At 39.7% G+C, this 17,667-nt stretch overlaps 1 long non-coding RNA gene across 1 annotated transcript in view; it reads left to right on the top strand.

The window, feature by feature from the left end:
* LOC104143969 (uncharacterized) overlaps positions 1-17,667 on the top strand; it is a 426,624-nt gene that overhangs the window by 66,528 nt on the left and 342,429 nt on the right. The gene's annotated exons all lie outside the window — the stretch shown is intronic.

Below are 17,667 nucleotides of genomic sequence, written 5' to 3'. Positions count from 1 at the left end.
ACATAGACTGGGAAGACAGTAGATCCCATGCATTGTACTGAGAGGTCTTACTTTTCATGGTTCCCCTTTCTTATGTGGTGCTTTTCTTGCTTCTCTTTGCATTAACAGTGTTTATCTTGATCTTCATTTTTGAAATTCCTGGTATGTTTGCTTGTTTTCCAGTGGTATTGGCACAAAAATGCAAATGGAAAAATGGAGATTTGGTTGCATGAGAGCTCTGAATAGCTTTTAATGAGCATAAAACTTTTCAAGACCTCCTGAAGTGAAGAAATTAATGCAGATTGTGAAAAGAGAATAATCGAATGCATCCTAGTTTAATTGTAAATCTCAAAATGGCATAATTTATTTGTCAAAAGATATAACATCTACTTAATCATTTTTCTCCACAGAGGATATATTTTTTCCCCTTTTATGGAACAGAAGGGACTGTTGATGTTTCCTCCAGTACAGCCCCTGTTTTACTAGCCGTCTAAGTAGGCGGTGGAGGAAAGTGCTTTGCTGATGGTTGTCTGCCAAATAAAGAACATGCGGTTCTACACTTGCTTGTCTCACCTTTTCCCAAAAACCCGACATGGGAAATGGAAGAAGCAGTGGGGGAAAAGAAGGGGCAGTTTGATACCGTAGCCCTGTGACAGACATCACCTCAGTACAAATGGTGCGAGTGAAGGCCGCTCAGCACGTCCATGCTGCCATCTCCAGCTCCCGGGAGATGGTGAGCCCGGCCTCGCGGCGGTGCTGGGGGGGGCAGGAGGAGGGCTGCGAGAACGCCTTCCTGCCTCTCTGGCCCCCGCAACGCATCAGCATGCTCCTGCACAGTCAGCCAGGGCAGCAAAGAGGGATGAATTGGGCTAGGAAGCTATTTTGATCTCTTCTGATGCGGTAAAAGGAAAGCTGTAAAAATGGGTACATACTAGTTCTAACTTGAAGGCATATGATGGTATCTAATGCAGTAATTTGATTAATGTTCTGCAGTCTTTCTTAGGTTTCTCTAATGCGCCTGCTGAGCCTCACTAAGTGTTCACAATATACGCAGGAAATGAACTGATAGAGACTATGCAGCGAGCTGTTCATACCAAACAAACCGCAATGAAATACAGTATTTGCTGGTAGAATAATAACCATCCACATGTGACTACTGCATACTGGTAATCAGTTTACCAGCTGCTTGAGAAAGGAGACTGACTACACTATGTGCTGCTCTTGACTGCAGCTGCTGACTCATTATGTAGCAAAGTAGGTGCCATCTGAGCCAGGCTGAGTCCTTTAAAAATCAAAACTCTTTAAAGTCAACATGGAAACTTCTAGACAACAAACTCGAACAGCAGCATCAGTGAATTCTATTTAAGTGATAATCCAGAGCTAAAACTTCTAAAAGAAGGCCTATATAAGAAAGTAAAAGGCATGATAGAGGTCTCATTATTGGAAAGCAAAGATCTTTTTCCTTTCTCATGAAACTCAGAGGGATAAAAATCAATCTTCAGTAGAACTGCTACTGGGGCACTTAGGAGCAGCTATGAGTATCTAATATAGCCTCTGAACTGAGGTGAGGAAAGAATATGTACTCTTCTATCAAAAGATAGATAAAATCTTTTCAGCTATTTATTTCAATCTACCATTCCTACCACGTTGTTTTCTCTGTTCAGTCTAAGCCAACCTGCTGTAACCCAGGTACAGTCTTGATCTGATACTTAGCTGTACGTTCCATTTAATGAATTGAGTTGGAGAGGATAAAAATGTAGAATTGGGTTTCCTCAGCCGGCTAAAGACGCTCTCTTTTGCAGAACTCATCAGTTCCCTTGATGAAATCATGTACTCTTTGAACAAGAATAGTGAACCTTTTAACAAAACATATGGAAGGTTAACTCCAGCTATTACATTTAAGGACATGTAGTAGACACAACAGCAGAATTTCATCATACCTTACCAGGGGTAAGGTGTTCCCTTCTCTGACCCTCAAATATCCTCTACTCACCCTGACTTTTCAGATATCCCTGACCCTCTAATTTGGTGGCAGATGTCAAAGTGTGAGAGAAATTGCAGTGGTGGTTAGTACTCCTGTTCTGGTAATGGAAAAGATCAGGTTGCACACTGATTCTTCCCTCCCCAGATCTGGACACTGCCTCTAAGCAGGGTCTGCACGTGCCAGGCTTATGTTTTCTCCACTCTGGCCATTTCACAGAACCAGAAATAGTAGCAAGATAATTTCTTTTTGCTTTCCCTCTTCATAGCTACCAGCTATATATCCCAAGTCAAATCTTACACACTTGGAAGGTGGATCCCTGTTCACTCCAATTTAATAGATATTCAGTGACTCTTTGTACATGCATGATGGGTGAGAGTGGTAGAATTCAGGCATACTTTTGACTTTTAAAAGCCTTACTGATATTATTAAAGGTGATTTTTTTTTCACTTGTAGCAACAAAACGTTCTTAATTGCAAATCTTGTAATGAAATTACAGCAATGTTCAGCTTTCTTGTAATAACCACTAAAAAAACCCTAAAAATAACATTTAAAACTGTTTTATGTCCAAACAGTAGGCCCCCTTCTTTAATTAATTTGGATTATTCTTCATATAGTATCAACAGAGCGTTAGATACATAATATGCTTGTAAAAAGACACATTCCCTGAATAGCCCACAAACTAAAAGAAAGTAATTATTTCATTAGGAGAGTGAGAAAATATGTCGTTCCTCAAGATGATGTTTCCCTAGAAAAAAATGTTTTATAAAAAAAGTATTTTCTCCACACTATTATTACTATTATTTGACATGTGCAGTCTTTCTTAGAGGACAAAATACCAGAACTGTGTCTTATTTTCAGATTTTTGGCAGGCCATTAGCACGAATCTTTAGGGAGTACTTGTTTACAGCCCCTGTGAAAGTGTTTCAGGTATGACAGTCATAACATGATCACAATTTCAACTTTTTAATTGAAGCTCTTCAGACCGTGTATTTCAATCCAGTTGTCCCATCTTTGCTCTCTTTCTTCTTGCTGCTAGTGTCTCAACTCCCATGTGTCTTTCCTGAGTGCTCTTAGCTGACCTGCAGCTTCTGCTGCTTCAGCAGTAAGTCGCTTATGCATCTCATGAGCATCAGATTCTCTGTTTGTTTATCTGGTATATTTTTCAGTGTCTCCTGATCGCTTTGGCAGTTGGAATGTTTATTTCAAACTACTCTTAATATTAGAAAGTCAACCTGTTTTCTTCCAGTTTGGCCATAAACGCTTCAGGATGGGGAATATATGTTGACTATATGTTCAAACAGTGCTTCCATTCAGCCAAGCATGGTCATGCTAGCGCATGCTAAATTTCCTGCTTAGTGCCTTTAGTCTTACAGTTGAGAGAAACTGTATTGAATAAAAGATGCTATCAGTGATGCAAGCCAATAGGAGGAGTTTTGCAGTGCAGCTCTGGCAAACTGATAAACCAAGCTTCGAGTGGTTAGTGAAACAAAAGAAAGTTGTGTAAGCTGGATAGTCACCACCTGGGGCCGCTTCTGTAAAAACTCTTAGCTTTTCTCCCTTCACCTGCTGCCTTTGCAAGAACGAAAGAGTTATGCAAACAGTTAAAGATAATCTTTAGATTAGCATCAGAGAATAAGGAAAAGACCGAAAAAATTGTTCACTTTCCTTTTTGACCTACTGAAGAAAAGCAAAGATACAAAAAGCTAATATCCCAGGATGATAAAGCAAATAAAGAAACTAGACTTAGAAAGAAGTGTACAGAATCTGGAAACATGTTGCCTGCGGGGCTCTGGCACAAGGCGAGTTTCCTGTTATCCCATTATTTTTTTAAATGCATAGATAAATAAAGCATTTCTCTGCAGGCGTCTGTGGGAGAAGCATCACCAGTTAGTAACATTTTGGAGCCTTTCTGTTATCAGCAATTAATACTTTGTGAGTACATGTTATATCTCAAATAAGAACAGACATAGTGAAGATCCTTGGACTTCCAATCCAAAAAGCAGCAGGGCAGATTTTAATCACTGCTGTATTTCTGGAAACCAGGATTACATTTAATAGCTCTGGAGTTGGCTCTTAATTCAACAGCGTACCTTCAACAAGAGCAAAAATTGCCCTGTCGTCAGTGGGGTTGTGCGCAAGCGTGGCAGGAGCAGATGAGGCTGTAGGCGGGAGGCACCAGCGCCGGCGCGCTGGCCGGTGAGTGGCTGCCGCAGCCGGAGGCTCTTGGCGCCAGCCCGGGGGGAGCATGCTCAGCCCTCTCCAAGGGTTGATGGCTCAGCTCGCTGAACCAGCAGAAAGCGAACTCAGCAGAGGGGGGACGATCGCTGCGGACTTAACAAGCTCCACTCGCTCTGTTGGTGGTGTCATGGCTAAGGGACAGGATGGGACGGGATGGGAGATCGTGGCCGGGAAGCTGGGACTGCCTATCTGGGGCCAGTCCCGAGCTCTTAGACCAGCACATCTGCCTGAGGAGCCAAACCTTGGGCTCAGGCTTGTGCAGTTACTTGCCACACTATGTTCTCTGTAATCGCTTTTTCCTGATTTCGTAGTAAAAGAGATATTTTAAGTCACTTTTTTTTCCTGTTATGAATCATTGTTGTTCTCTTGTGGTATTCCCTATTTGCATTTTTCAATTCTTACCCTGATTACAATTAGAAACCTTAAAGAACTGCTTTAAGCATCATCTCTTTTACTCGGGTCTTGGTATTTCAGAGTGCACACACTCAGACATCCTCTGCAGACTTCAGTAAATGTCTTGCATGATTTTCCTTGCCTAAAAGCAGATAGAATCAGATCTCTGTTTTTTCCTTCCTCCCTTCCCTCAAAATCTAGCAGATGATGGTTACATTATTACAAAGCTTTCAGTGTGGTAGCCCTAGGCATAAGATAGAAAATGAAAAGCCTGCACGAGATAGCAAATGAAAAGCCTAAGAAAGTATCTGTGAACTGATTATCTTGTTTAAATTTTTGACCAAGAGCTGCAGTGAATTTTTCAAACTATTTTTAATATTGTAGAGATTTTATGATATTTTAGTCTTCCAGATATTGTAACTTGATGTATTTTCTTGGCCTTAGACAACAATAAATAATACAATTCAGTTTTATTTAATGGTTTCAGTGGTAGGGAAGCTTTGCCAATTTTAAATTAGGTCTTGGAGTAAATTTAAAATTAATGAAATTTAAAGCTGTGATTTGTTTAAGGATCCAGAACATTCACTCTTTCATCTATTCATCAAGCTCTTTAATTACCTAGTATGCATGAAACCTGTATTATGTCTTATTATTGAGAGATTAATTTTATGAAAACCTCTGAGCGATACATCATTAGACTGACTCTTGGATAATGTATAGTCTAACCTTTTCTGCTAATCCCACCACAGAGAAAGAGAGGCAAGTTGACAACTCTTCTGCAGTGTTTTATTCCTGCTGCTCCCTTGCAGAATTATCAGCTGCTAGCAGATAGTTTCTCTCTCCTACTCTTTTAATTTCTAATCCTCACTTGTGTATAGCTGTCCATCACGTTCACCCAGAGTTACATGTACGTGCAAGTGCCATTTGAAAGGATCCTTATTATTTTATTACAGTAGTGTGCAGAGGCCCTGCAAACACGGGGTAAAGGAGTGTGCCTTCCTCTAAGACTTAAATACACAAATGGTTGGAGTCCCTTGTGCCTCAGGGAAATGAGATGTGGAGAGATTGGCTGGCAGACCTAAAGGGGCCAGAAAGTCTATGGTAGACCAGAGAAGTTCAGTGTAGACAGTAATGTCTTCTCCTCCCTTGTCCAGCTTGCAGCACGTGCTTGACGCACGTCACCTGTGCCCAACGCAGTGGCCAGGTCCTGCCCACCTCTGGGCCTGTAGCCCACCCTCCATGTGGCCCCCAGTAAGCGAGCCAGGGCAGGAGAGCAGGGAGCCATCGGAGAGCTGGGATGGGTTTCAAGTGACCTCACCTAAAAGCAGGGGAACACATCGCTCAGTCTTGGTTGCGCTCTCAGCCTGCCTGGAGATGCAACTTGGCACATGCAATGGCGTGAACAGAGAAGGGGAAAGGAGATGGACTGTTGAAAGAAACGATCATCAAATTGTATCAAAAAATCTGTATTCATCAGGTATGTTTTACCTTCTCCTAGTGTGACTTCTCTGCTGCCACAAAGAATGATTTTTCAAATTTTTTCACAGGGCTTCCATGCCTGGCTCAATCTCTGTTCTCTTAAAAACTAATGTATCCGCTTTCTGTAGTAATATTTGCGAGAGTAATAGTAGAAGTGTTTTATTAAATTATCTCACAGTAGAGCACTGTAGTCATGCTGTGTTACAAAGCAGCTAATTACAGTGTCATCGACTTACAGTGTGCCATGCCCGCAGTGCAGTTTGTCAGAGTTTCTGGAATTTCTAAGAAGAAAATAGTTTGCGGAGTACTGTGTCGAATCTAGTTTGAGAAATGGTGCATGTCCAGCATGTTTACAATGCTGTACATTTCCTAATCAAAACCTTTTCACCTCTAAGGACATCTGCATTTCACGGAAAACTTAGTAAATTCATATTATCTGACATATGTACTTTACCTCTGTCCTTGCTCGTTAAATCAAGAATATTTAGGATACTGCAGGGTAGCAGGATATCTGTATGCAGCAATTTCTGCTGCTGCTCCTCTCCTGGGTTTGCAATCATCACTATTGTGTAGTAATCAGTTGTGGAGTTGTGAAACTATAATTAAAACTTTGTATGAGGAACAATGAATAAGAGACACATCCCTTTCTCCTACTCAGTCTTCATGAATGTAAATGTCGTTAATGAGGAAGAGTAAGGGGAGGAAGATGCCAAATCCATAAGCAGTATGTGCAACTTTGAAGAAGTTTGAAGAAACTTTGAAGCTTTGAACTCTAATGATTTTCAAAACTCCAACTCTATTTAGGGGGAACTTGTGAAAGTAGCTTTGTTTTGGGTTTTATAAAAAGCTCTCTGTGGTCAGTATGATGTTGCGTGGAACGCACTTTCTCTTTCAGACAAAAATCTATACTTTTAGAAAGAAAAAAGCACAGGTGGTAATGAATTCGGTTACAGGGACCAGACTAACTAATGGTACAGAGGTCTTGAGTCCACTTATGTCGAAGAACTTGGAGTGTTTTAGCATTTGGATAAAATCTGTCTGGCCACTTAAGCAGGGTACATGCTGAAGGTAGCTCAGAGGTATTTACCTGCCATTCAGGAAGTCCTATTGACAACGTTATGAGTCTGATAGCTAACTCTGGATGGCATTAGGTCAGAAATGTATCTCATAGAGTTTAGAAACTCCCCTGTGTGCCCTTGGTCGGGTGAAAGGAATTACCGATACCGTCGTTGCTTTGATGCCTGGTGATAACGGACTGAGTCAGCTGTTCCAGAGCACACTGGTATTATGATATATGAACATATGTGATTACACTACATCTCTGGTTATTAATAGAAGTTCTTGTAAGAATAAAGTTGTGTTGCTGTATTTTCCTGATGGAACTATATTTTCGTGCTGGAAAAGGCACTTACTTTCCCTGTTGTTTCTCATCTGATTACTGTTACTACAGCTGTTTAATCCAGAGTCTTCAACAGCGAGTGGGAGGCCTTTGCGGCAGGTTTAGTTGTACCTCACCTGTCATAGGGTGCTGGTCTCACGCACTGGTCAAGTGTAGGGTGCGAAAGAAGGGAAGTGATTCCCCTTGGTCACATGGCAGCTTAGTGGTGCAATCGTGAATCAAATCCACACGTCCGTTACCTTGCTCACAAGAGACCGCTGCCTCTAAGTGGAGTTCCTATGTCTGAGCTGTCTGTTCTTTCAATTAGTAGAGGCATTCTTTAAGGAACCAGAAAGCAAGCTCTTCTAGTAAATAGTTAATGACTATCAGTATGTGTGTTTCCTTTACTCACACAAACAAGTATACATTGATATTTCATGTCCTATTAAATAACACATTCTTTAACTTCTACTAAAAAGACACTTTTTAGTGGTAATAGGAAAAGCACTTTTTTTTCAGTGAATACAGAAGATGGGTGAGTCTGGAGTGATTCTCTTTTACTGAGGTTTCTAAGCATCTGTCAGTGTTGGAGATGTCTGATTTAATCATCCATAGCTAGCTCTTTCAGAAGTCGTTCATATTGTGCATATTTGGAAAACTCCAGAGCCAGGATTAACTTTAATGAAGCTATTTTTTCTGCTATCTACAGCGTATTACTTTAGAAGAAATATCCAGCTACTTAGGTATCCTGGGAAGCAGTAGGGTTTGTGAAGAGCAGGTTTCTGTATTCCAGCACATTCCACTTTATTAAACAAAACTATACTCTCTATGTACCCAGAAATGCAGCCTGCCTCCTAAAAGATGCTTTAGAGCAAATCTGCAATTCAAAGTGACTGTTTTATGTTATTCTATTTCAGCACTTTTTCTGCTTACAGATTGTTAGCAGCCAACAAATATGTTTTATTTTTCTTTGAATCATGTCAGCTAACAAATCTTAATCTGTATCTGCAGATTAAAAACAGAAGAAATCAATTACAAGTATTTAGTTTCCCTAAACTGAACTGTATTGGCTCTTTTGATTGAACTCAAAAGTCATATGGTTGGTATTCTGCAACTTCATGACTATAAAACTTATAATTTGATTTCCATCATGAATATCTAGTCCTTCTGAGTTACAAACTCATTTTTTGCAAGTACTCCAATATTTACTTAAAATGTGCAGTTTCTGCAGACATTCAGTTGGCAAATTTGTTTGTTAGAGCATTCATGAGATGTAAATGTAAGAGAGATGTGAGCACAGACTACCTAAATGGGTTTATAGCTTCAAAGCTGTATTAACAAATTCTCTTCCCCCGTTTTGCTTCCAAAATTTGCCTGTTTCTGGCTGACAGCATTGAAAGGGAAGACACTAAGCAAAAGTATTCTGCTGTCTTCTTCTCACATAACACATATCTGAAGTCATCATCGCTTGTGTTATTGTCCTGAGTAGAGATAATTGACTGGTGTTACAATATATTGGCTCAGCTGTGTCTGTACTTGCTTGCAATGTTTTTATAGTTCACAGGTTACAAAACTCAAACTCTGTTTGTTGACTTACTTGCAGAGAACCATTCCTGTGTTTGGTTTCCTTAATGAACTGAGGGCTTGTGACACATGCCGTACACCAGCAGGTAGTCTGTTTTGAAAACTCACATCTGTATTTTTAAAACGGCCTGCTAAACTCCAGAAATTCTGATGGCTGCATTTCCTGCTGAGAGAGAATAATGCTGCTTCTTTAAGTTTGTATTCATTGTGGTGTATAGAAATTAATTGAGACAGATTTAGAAGTTACATCTATGCATATGGAAGAAAAAAGAAGGGATGTAGTTGCGTTATACAGCAGAGTTTGCCTTTGTCTGTAAGATAGACTTTTTCAATGCCTGAAACACAGTGTAAGTCTCTGAGAAAATGGTACAGTACAGTTTAGCGTAAAAGCATTTGCAGAAAGAGTTCAGCAAAAATGTTATAAAGACACAGGTATACAGACAGATTGCACACTGCTAAATATCCAGAATGCAGCATTATATTTTTTGTTTTAATAAACTGATTCGTAATCCCTTAATTAAATCAGCCTGCCACTCTTAATTAGCCTGCATTTCAGGCGTCTTGCTCAATGCTACAGAGAGAAACATCCTTAATATTAAAATATTAATAAACGCTACACGAGAAGATAGTGCATACCCACGCATAACAAAAATCTGTCCGTCGTAGGAATGATCCCGTTTCTGATGTGGTGGGACAAGGTATATCGCAGCACCTCCATGCGGAAGAGCGCCCTGAAGCCCAGCCCTGTCGCCGGCAGGGCCGCCACGTTTGTTTCCCCCCTGCTGCTCTTCTGCAACAGGAAGCAGCACCAGCTTCCCGCAGCGGGAAAATGGAAAGATCACTTATTTGGACTCAAAATTGTTACGTGCTGAATGTAGAAATACACGTGAGCTTTTTAGTTGCCTTGTTCTGTAAACCTTGTAAAGCACATTTGTTGTTTTGGTGTCCCGGAGTCTAATTCGACTCTGTTATCTCTATACTTCGAACTCTGATATCCGTGAAGGATTCAAGTGATATTATGGATTTCTTTTACTGCTGCTCCAGCAAGGAAGCTTGACGATGAAGTATATTATGTGCTGCTTGCTAGATAGCAGTAAACATCCTCCTCTGTTGCTGTACTTTGGGTTTATCGAAGGGCGTTTTGTTGCCAGTTAGAATTTTTTGGGCTTAACGAAACAGCTCACAGACGACTGCGTAGCAGTGCGCCTCAAGTCCGGGACTGTGTTTTCTGAACAAGGCCTCTTGGATCAGGCTGGGACTATAGAGTACCAGAAAGAGCATGATGTTATTTTACCGACCGTGCATTTGGCTGTTTCCTTGCAGCAGCATTATGGCCTCAGTAATTAGAAACTTGAGGTTTCTCTAGTTTGGTCTGTTTCTTTCTTTCTAAAAATAACATCCAGCTCCTAGCCTTTACTCAAGTACTCTGTCCAGCGTTGACTGCAGGGGAAACTTTGTTTGAATAAGGTTTGGTTCAGAAGGGCTTACAAAACAGAATTTCAAAGTTTCCTGTAGAGAATTATGGTCCATACACTTCCGTGCTGAGATTATACATCCATTTTTGGAGAGTTTGAGAAGAGGAACTGAGATGGAGGCTGTCTGGTGTTGTGCCTAAGACTACTGCCCACATACGGACTTTTGAGCGTCACCAGCCGAGGGAAAGTTTTAGAGAAGTTTCAAACGTGTATCAAAAAACCCTGAAGATTTTGTAATGTAATAGATATTTTTATTTTTGCTCACAAATTACATAAAATGTGACAAAACTGTGCATCCCAAGGCTAAGCATGAGCAGCTAGAGAACTAGACTCCATCATGAGTCAGATCCCTATCACCAGTTTGAATTTAGATGCAAAAATACCTACTTTTTCTGGAAGTTCTGGGAGTCTGTTCTTTTTTCAACCAAGGGAATAGAAGCACAAGACTTCAGCTGGGGCCAGAAGCCTTCTTTTTAGATGCTGGAATATGTAACTCCTATTCTAAGTATTCTGAGTCTGTCCATAGGCCCCTAGAATGTGATGTTAATGCCTGTTAAATGATCCTTGCATAAATTTTTGCTCAGGTGTATTTCTTTGGCTGGAAGCTTTACTTACTCTCTGCTTTTGGAGCACGAGCTCACAAAAAAGTGTTTTAAATGCACCAATATGGCCTTTTTTTCCCTCATAGATCATTAGTGTCTGCCTCACAAATATTTGAACGATTATTTTTTCCAACAACTTGGAAAACTGAAACCATCTTGTATGCAACCCTTTAGATTTTTCGTTTCTCAGATATGAAAGTTTTTGCTTGCGGGGGTTTCTTACACTTGGTCCTTCTCATCTCTCTCTCTCTCTCTTTTTTTAAAAAAAGGCTTTTTATTTTTAATACATGACTAACAAATATTTTTCTATGTGAAAGTGCCTTGGGATCCTTATGTAGGAAGGCACTAAATAATCTAAGTACCATTTATGTTCCACTGTATTAAAATGGTACTGAATTTAAGTGCCCTATTCATGAAGATTTCAGACTGAGTCGAGTTGTGAAAGATTCACATGCAGTCCTAAACCAAAGCTGCGGATTTTTTGTCCACTCCTGTTTTTCTTTGCTACCTCGCAGAGCTGCTTTGGCAGTTGAGATGGGTATGGCTTCAAGTGGGTGATTCACGAAAACGCTACAATTGATTAGATGCAGAAGCAGTGAATAGGTCACGTAATTATATTCTGACTCAGAGTATGTAAATCCAGATGGTTATTCAAGAGCCTCACATTTTTACATTAGGGTAAAGGTGAAACAACTTCATTATCATTATTTTGCTGGTTGCATCTTCTATTAGGGTTTTTTTCTGGTTGAAGCTTCGAGGTTACATAACCAGGTTCACTACGTTATCTTCCCTCAGGAATGAAGGATGCTGGCATACTAAAGGAAGGCCAGGTTCTCCAAACATCTTATGTTTGCTGCTAAAGGTTAACTATATTTTATGTGCTATTATAGGAAGAAGCATGAGCTGCTGTGGGGAATATGTTTGTCTGCATGGTCCTAGCACATTATCTTCAAATCTTATAAAAAGTTCATTCTCATTTCAATAACGGGAGTATTGAAAATTGAAAACCTGTATCTAAGATAAAAATAGGTCACATACATTCAAATAACTGCGCTGCTTGCTTTGTAACTATTGCTGAACTGTGATAGTACTGCTATGGTAGTCTAGCGCGTACAAATTCTGTGATGTAACAACCACTAGAATACCCTGTATTGCACCTAGAATGTAGGCTTGTTTTGGTAGTTTAATTTCTTATTTTAAACAACCTTTTCAATTTATTTCTGAGTGTAGCAGAAAATAACATTGAAATTTATATCTGTGATATTTCAAGACATAGTTAACGAAGAATATGTCAGCCTAGAAATTTTGCAGAATTTGGGAGGACGTTAGAGCTGTTAACGGCAGAATTTTTGCCAAAGTTTGTTTGGAATCAAGGAAAACAAAAATGTGTCAGTGATCTAGGATTTAGTATTCCATTCCCTTGGTGTTTTACAGCTTATGATACATGGAGGTTTTTGGTAGTGTAATGAGTTTGCTGACAGCATTTGATAGGATGTGCTAAACTTCAGGGCTGCCTCAGTGGATCTGGTCAGTGGGCATAGCTGTGTTTTGTACCAGCTGAAGATCTGCCCTTCAAATTGGGACAAATTTTGTACCCTGGTCCTCAACTGATTTGGACTCAAAATGTTGAAACTGGAATATAGTTTCCCTCTGTTTCGTACTGCCTCTCTGTTTCATAGTTTCTAAACTTCCTCGGGAGGGAGCCATCCTTTATCTTTTTGCAATGAACCTAGCAAATAATTTGCAAACAAAACAACAAACAATGGCAATGTGTTAATGGAGTATAAGAAAGGGAAAATTACCCGTTATTCATATTTATAATTAAATAGAATTCCTGATCTCTTGAAAATATATGGAAAAAATGTCACTGTGGATGGATTAGGTATATAAATACTGAAGCATTTCCTGGGTATTCTTATGTGAGCATCTGCCTCAGTTTTCACTCAAGCAATTACCTTTTCTTTCTTTAAGCAGCCCTCAGTTTGCTGCTCTAGCTGCACACACTGAATTTCCTACAGTGATTTGTCAGAGCGGTAGCTATTAACCAACAGGATTTTGTTTTGTTTTTTAATTCATTATTGTGAAATACATTGAGAAAACAGGTCTAATACAAATAGCGCCATGCAAAAAAAAGAAAAAAAAAAAGGCTGTGACATATGGACCCACAGCGCTGCCTTGGGGTGCAGCGCACAAGGGTGGGTCCAGCAGGAGCTGATGGAAACAGCGGTACAACTTGTGCTCAGTTTGGCATGTGGGAGGCTTTGTTGGCTTGGAAATGTTCTTTCCTTTTTTTCATGTGATGGAAAAACTTAAGCATTTAAGCATGTTTTCTCGATTAAGTTGTTGAACCACTGGTTGAATTACTGCTACAGTATGTTGTTTAATCCCCTGGTGATAGCTGAAGCTGCTAATGCAAACACTAAGAGAAATATTTTTATTTATTTCATTTTTGATACTGACATCAGCAATGTTGCATTATTTTCATATGGTCCTCATTTTCTCTTTAGTGCATATATTTGCATTGTGCATTTTCGTCCAGAGTAATAATATTGTCATTTAATAGGTAGGAGAGACCGGGACATATACAAATTAGTTGAGTTGTCTTAATCAGCCAAGGAGATGCTTGGAGCTGGAACAGGAGGAGCTGTACTCAGAGTCTTAATTCATTCTGCCAGATCGTGCTGTCCTCCAAAGTGATAGGCTCGGAGTTTTTCTAAACTGTTCTTTTTATTTCACTTTACTGTTTTCTGTGAAATTTAGAAATCCTACTCTCTGCAGCATAACATGGTACAGATCACTCGGAAAAATGCTCTGCTTTTAGTTTACCTGCTTACCTCGGTACTCCTGCCAACGGGGTCTCAAAGCATTGCGTTCTTGATGGAGCGCGGTTCTGCCTCTGAAGGGAGACGGCGGCCAAAAGCATGCCGTCGTTTCAAGGGCCGGCAGCCGGCTTGGCGGCGAGAGCTCTGGAGTCTGCCACGAGGCTTCGCACCGGAGCCTGGAGAGTGCCCAGCAAAGACCTCAACCAGGGCCGGGAAAATTAGACAACGTAGGTACCATGCCAAATTGTTTGAGAGATGCGCCAGTTGGCCAAGCTGTTCATGCCTCTCTTTTTTGGAGGGATTCCTCTTTCTAGAAATTTGCCCGTTACGTATCCCCAGTGCACTAGTAGCTATTCGGAGTTTACTTTTGGTGATGACAGAGAAGTGGAACTAACCATATCGCGTAGTAGATGAATCCTGGACCTAAATATACGTATGTATTTTTGTATGTATAAAATACGCTGTAGACAAGTTCAGTGATGACTGTGACTTTGTAAATTCATTGCGTTCTGCATGGAACTGCTCATTTATAAGAAAACAAAGCACTTTATTTACCAGCAAAATACGTGTAATCAATATTCATCCTGTATAGCAGTAGTCAAAATTCATTGGTTTGGCCTGGAACATACTCAGAATTTCATGATATGTGTCAGGAAAAGCAAATGAAATTCAGATATGAGTTGCTCAGAGGAAAGCACAGAATACCACAAGGTTTTGTGACTGTGAATCTCCTCAGGTTTGGAATGAAGGCAGAACAAAATACGTATTTCACTCTCCTCCTTTGAATATCTTCCTTTTTTTGAAGTCAGCTATTCTACCAATTGGCGGGGGCACTTGTTCCCATTATAATTATTGGCCTGTAGCACGTGTTGCAATCCAAAAATCTGAGCTCATTCGTATCTAACATTGTCAGACCAGATATAACCAAGGCCATAGTTGCCTCATAATGCCTCAGTTTAGTGATAACATTTGCTTTGCAAAGCATGCGTGGCCAGCCCAACGTTTCCTGTTGTGCTGGGCGTGCGTGTGGCTTTTCCACCCAGTCAGGATTTCTGGGTAGAAAGAAGGAGCAGGTCTGCATGCCTATGGTGGTTGTGTATTTGCTTCTAGAGATAATCTATTCTGAAGTTAGAGGAAAGCCATGACTGCAGCTAAATGACAGAGAGGAATGCACTTTTTTGGATGTGGGGGAGAACGGCTGGAGGAAACAAAGCAGGCATGGAATTATAATGCTAAATTTTATCAATTTAAGTTTAATTACTTAGACTTGTGCTCCCTCTGAAGAGAAATGGAATCCAGGTTAATCTTCCCAAGATATATAATAAAAAGAATTTATTAGATTAAGGCCCATTACTGTGATTATGAAATACATTTTTAATTAAGCCCAAAGTTGCTTCAGTAGAAATTTTACTCATATAAACTCAAAACGTTTGGACTTGTTCATCTTTCTAAGCTTTATTTCTCGTCCATGAAGACCATGAACTTGGCTTAATTAGAAGTAGTAGTTAGAGTGTTAGAGCAAATTAATTTCAGTCACCTAAACGGTCCCTGGGAGGATCGTGGTCTCCACCGGAAGCTCTAGTCTGTGGCTTGGAAATACCCTGGCTCTCCAACAGCGAGTGAGCTGACCTTAGCTAACTGACTTTTGCAAGCTAGTTTATGACTGTTGTCTCTCAGGAATGTCTCTACTAAATAAATCCAGTTCACAAGATGCATGTTTAGCTACCAGTCCAACACAGTCAGGCCTGGATTGCCAGCAGATCAATGGATATGTGGATTAATTTTTACATCAGTATCTCTTTCAGGTCCCAAGCACAAGCAACCATTTTATTTCTGAGCTTTCACTCAATGTTAGTTCTAAGTGTCACCCTTTGTTTTTTTCTTTGTTTGTTCGTTAACTGAGTGCCTTTACTTTGAATGTTACTACACTAATTTTATATTTGAAATGATAGTTCAGTCTTACATTCTAAAAGGAAGTTTTTTTTGGATAAGAATAAGCATACTAACTTTTTCTGGGTGTTAACAAATACAATAAAAAGATATGTTAATTGTAAATCGTTGCTTAGAATGCTTTTGGTCACAAAATTCTGCGCTTACTCCACATTCTTGGTAGGTTGTAATGAGCTGAATTCATTGGTTAAATTAAAAAGCTTTTCCTCATATTCTGTAAATGCAGTGTGTATGCAATTGAACAAAAATAAAATTGAAATTTAAATTTTCATCAAATGAATAACCACATGCTGAGGATTGCTCAACTGCAATTTATGATTATGCAAATGAAACAGGTTTTGCAACTAGAATATGTACAATAAATGGGAGTTCCATTATTATGTATCAAAAAGCCATTAACCTCAAAAATTATACACAATTGACATGAACATTTCTAAAATATGTGTAAAAGCTGTTAATGTTCTGTCTTTCCCTCCCATACGTATAGCTACTGTATATTAGATTTAGCAAAATAATTCAGAATGAATAATTTATTAAATGAGCTCTGCCACTTTTTTGGTTTTTGAAGTATCTGTAGCAACTTGCTAGCTTCTTTATCCACTATTAAAAATCAATAAAGTCTGCTGAATAATTCTAGGTCTGCAGACAAGAACAGTTACAAAAGCAGTTAATAACTAGCAGTTGGTATTTTGAAAACCTGGAGAAGTGAGCAGAGACTGGGCTGTAAGTAAGTCACATGGCAGCTTCCCAAATTAGAAGTTTCTCTGTTGTGAATACTCACCTCTGCTTTCTGTGAATTTTTAGTGTTTGATGGTTCTAGGTTAGATTCTGTTTTTTCTCCGTTTGATGAGCCCTGGTGTCCTCCTCATGGAAACCACCAGTGCTAGGAGGTATAATGAAATGAGGCCTTTGCTGAACATGCTAATCAATGGTATCCTCTGCCTGAGACTGGCCAGTGAGAGCAAACAGCTTAAGAGCAGTTTAATATAGTCATTCAGAATGTGCATGAGAGTTTGCAGAGAAGTTTGCAGCATGCTCCAGCTGAAGTGAACATTTCAGAAATTGCTGTTGCGCAGTTGTGCAGAAAATGCACAGATGAGCACAATATGCAGATACATAAAGATGCAGACAGCCTGACTTGACAATTATTTGTTTTTAAACAGCCATTCAGATTAGAAATTTTAAGATAACTTTCTGCATGTCTCATGAAATGTGGTCACTTCCTCGGTACTGCTTTGGAATTTGGGCTTTTGGAGTGGAAGCAGCTGCCCCGAACCTTGGGCCAATCAAAGTCAAACTGGAACTGGATGATTCCAGTGCGTCACCACAACCTTGGTGTGTGCTCAGCAATCGCCAGCGTCCCGGCAGGTATGAAGCAGGTGCTGTGTGCTTTATTCAGTGTCGTTACGTTGAGGTTGCAGTAAATCTCTGAGACATGCAGTTCCCTGCCACATATTGCCAGTTAATGCCAAAACTTTGGAAAGAAAGAAACAAATACCAACACAAAGTAGTAAAAAAAAAAAAAAATTACATAGGCTAGTTCTGACTAGGTACCTTAAAGCCAATTTGTTCTTCCAATGATTTTTTTAATAGCTTGGTGAAAGTGTTTCAGTTGTATCTCTGACAGTTTATAGCTACAGAAAAGTTTGATATGCTGAGTTATCTTTTATCAAAGGAGGTGTTCCTGTTATGATACACCATGTGCTAAGTATCGTGATCTGTCCATAGGAGATTGCTTTATAGCCATTATTTATATGCTTTAAATTTAATTTGCAATAGTTTG

The sequence above is a fragment of the Struthio camelus genome, chromosome 10 (assembly GCF_040807025.1).
Source record: "Struthio camelus isolate bStrCam1 chromosome 10, bStrCam1.hap1, whole genome shotgun sequence".
NCBI classification, from domain to species: domain Eukaryota; kingdom Metazoa; phylum Chordata; class Aves; order Struthioniformes; family Struthionidae; genus Struthio; species Struthio camelus.
The sequence above is the reverse complement of the archived record's forward strand: the minus strand, read 5'-3'. Positions and strand labels throughout refer to the sequence as shown.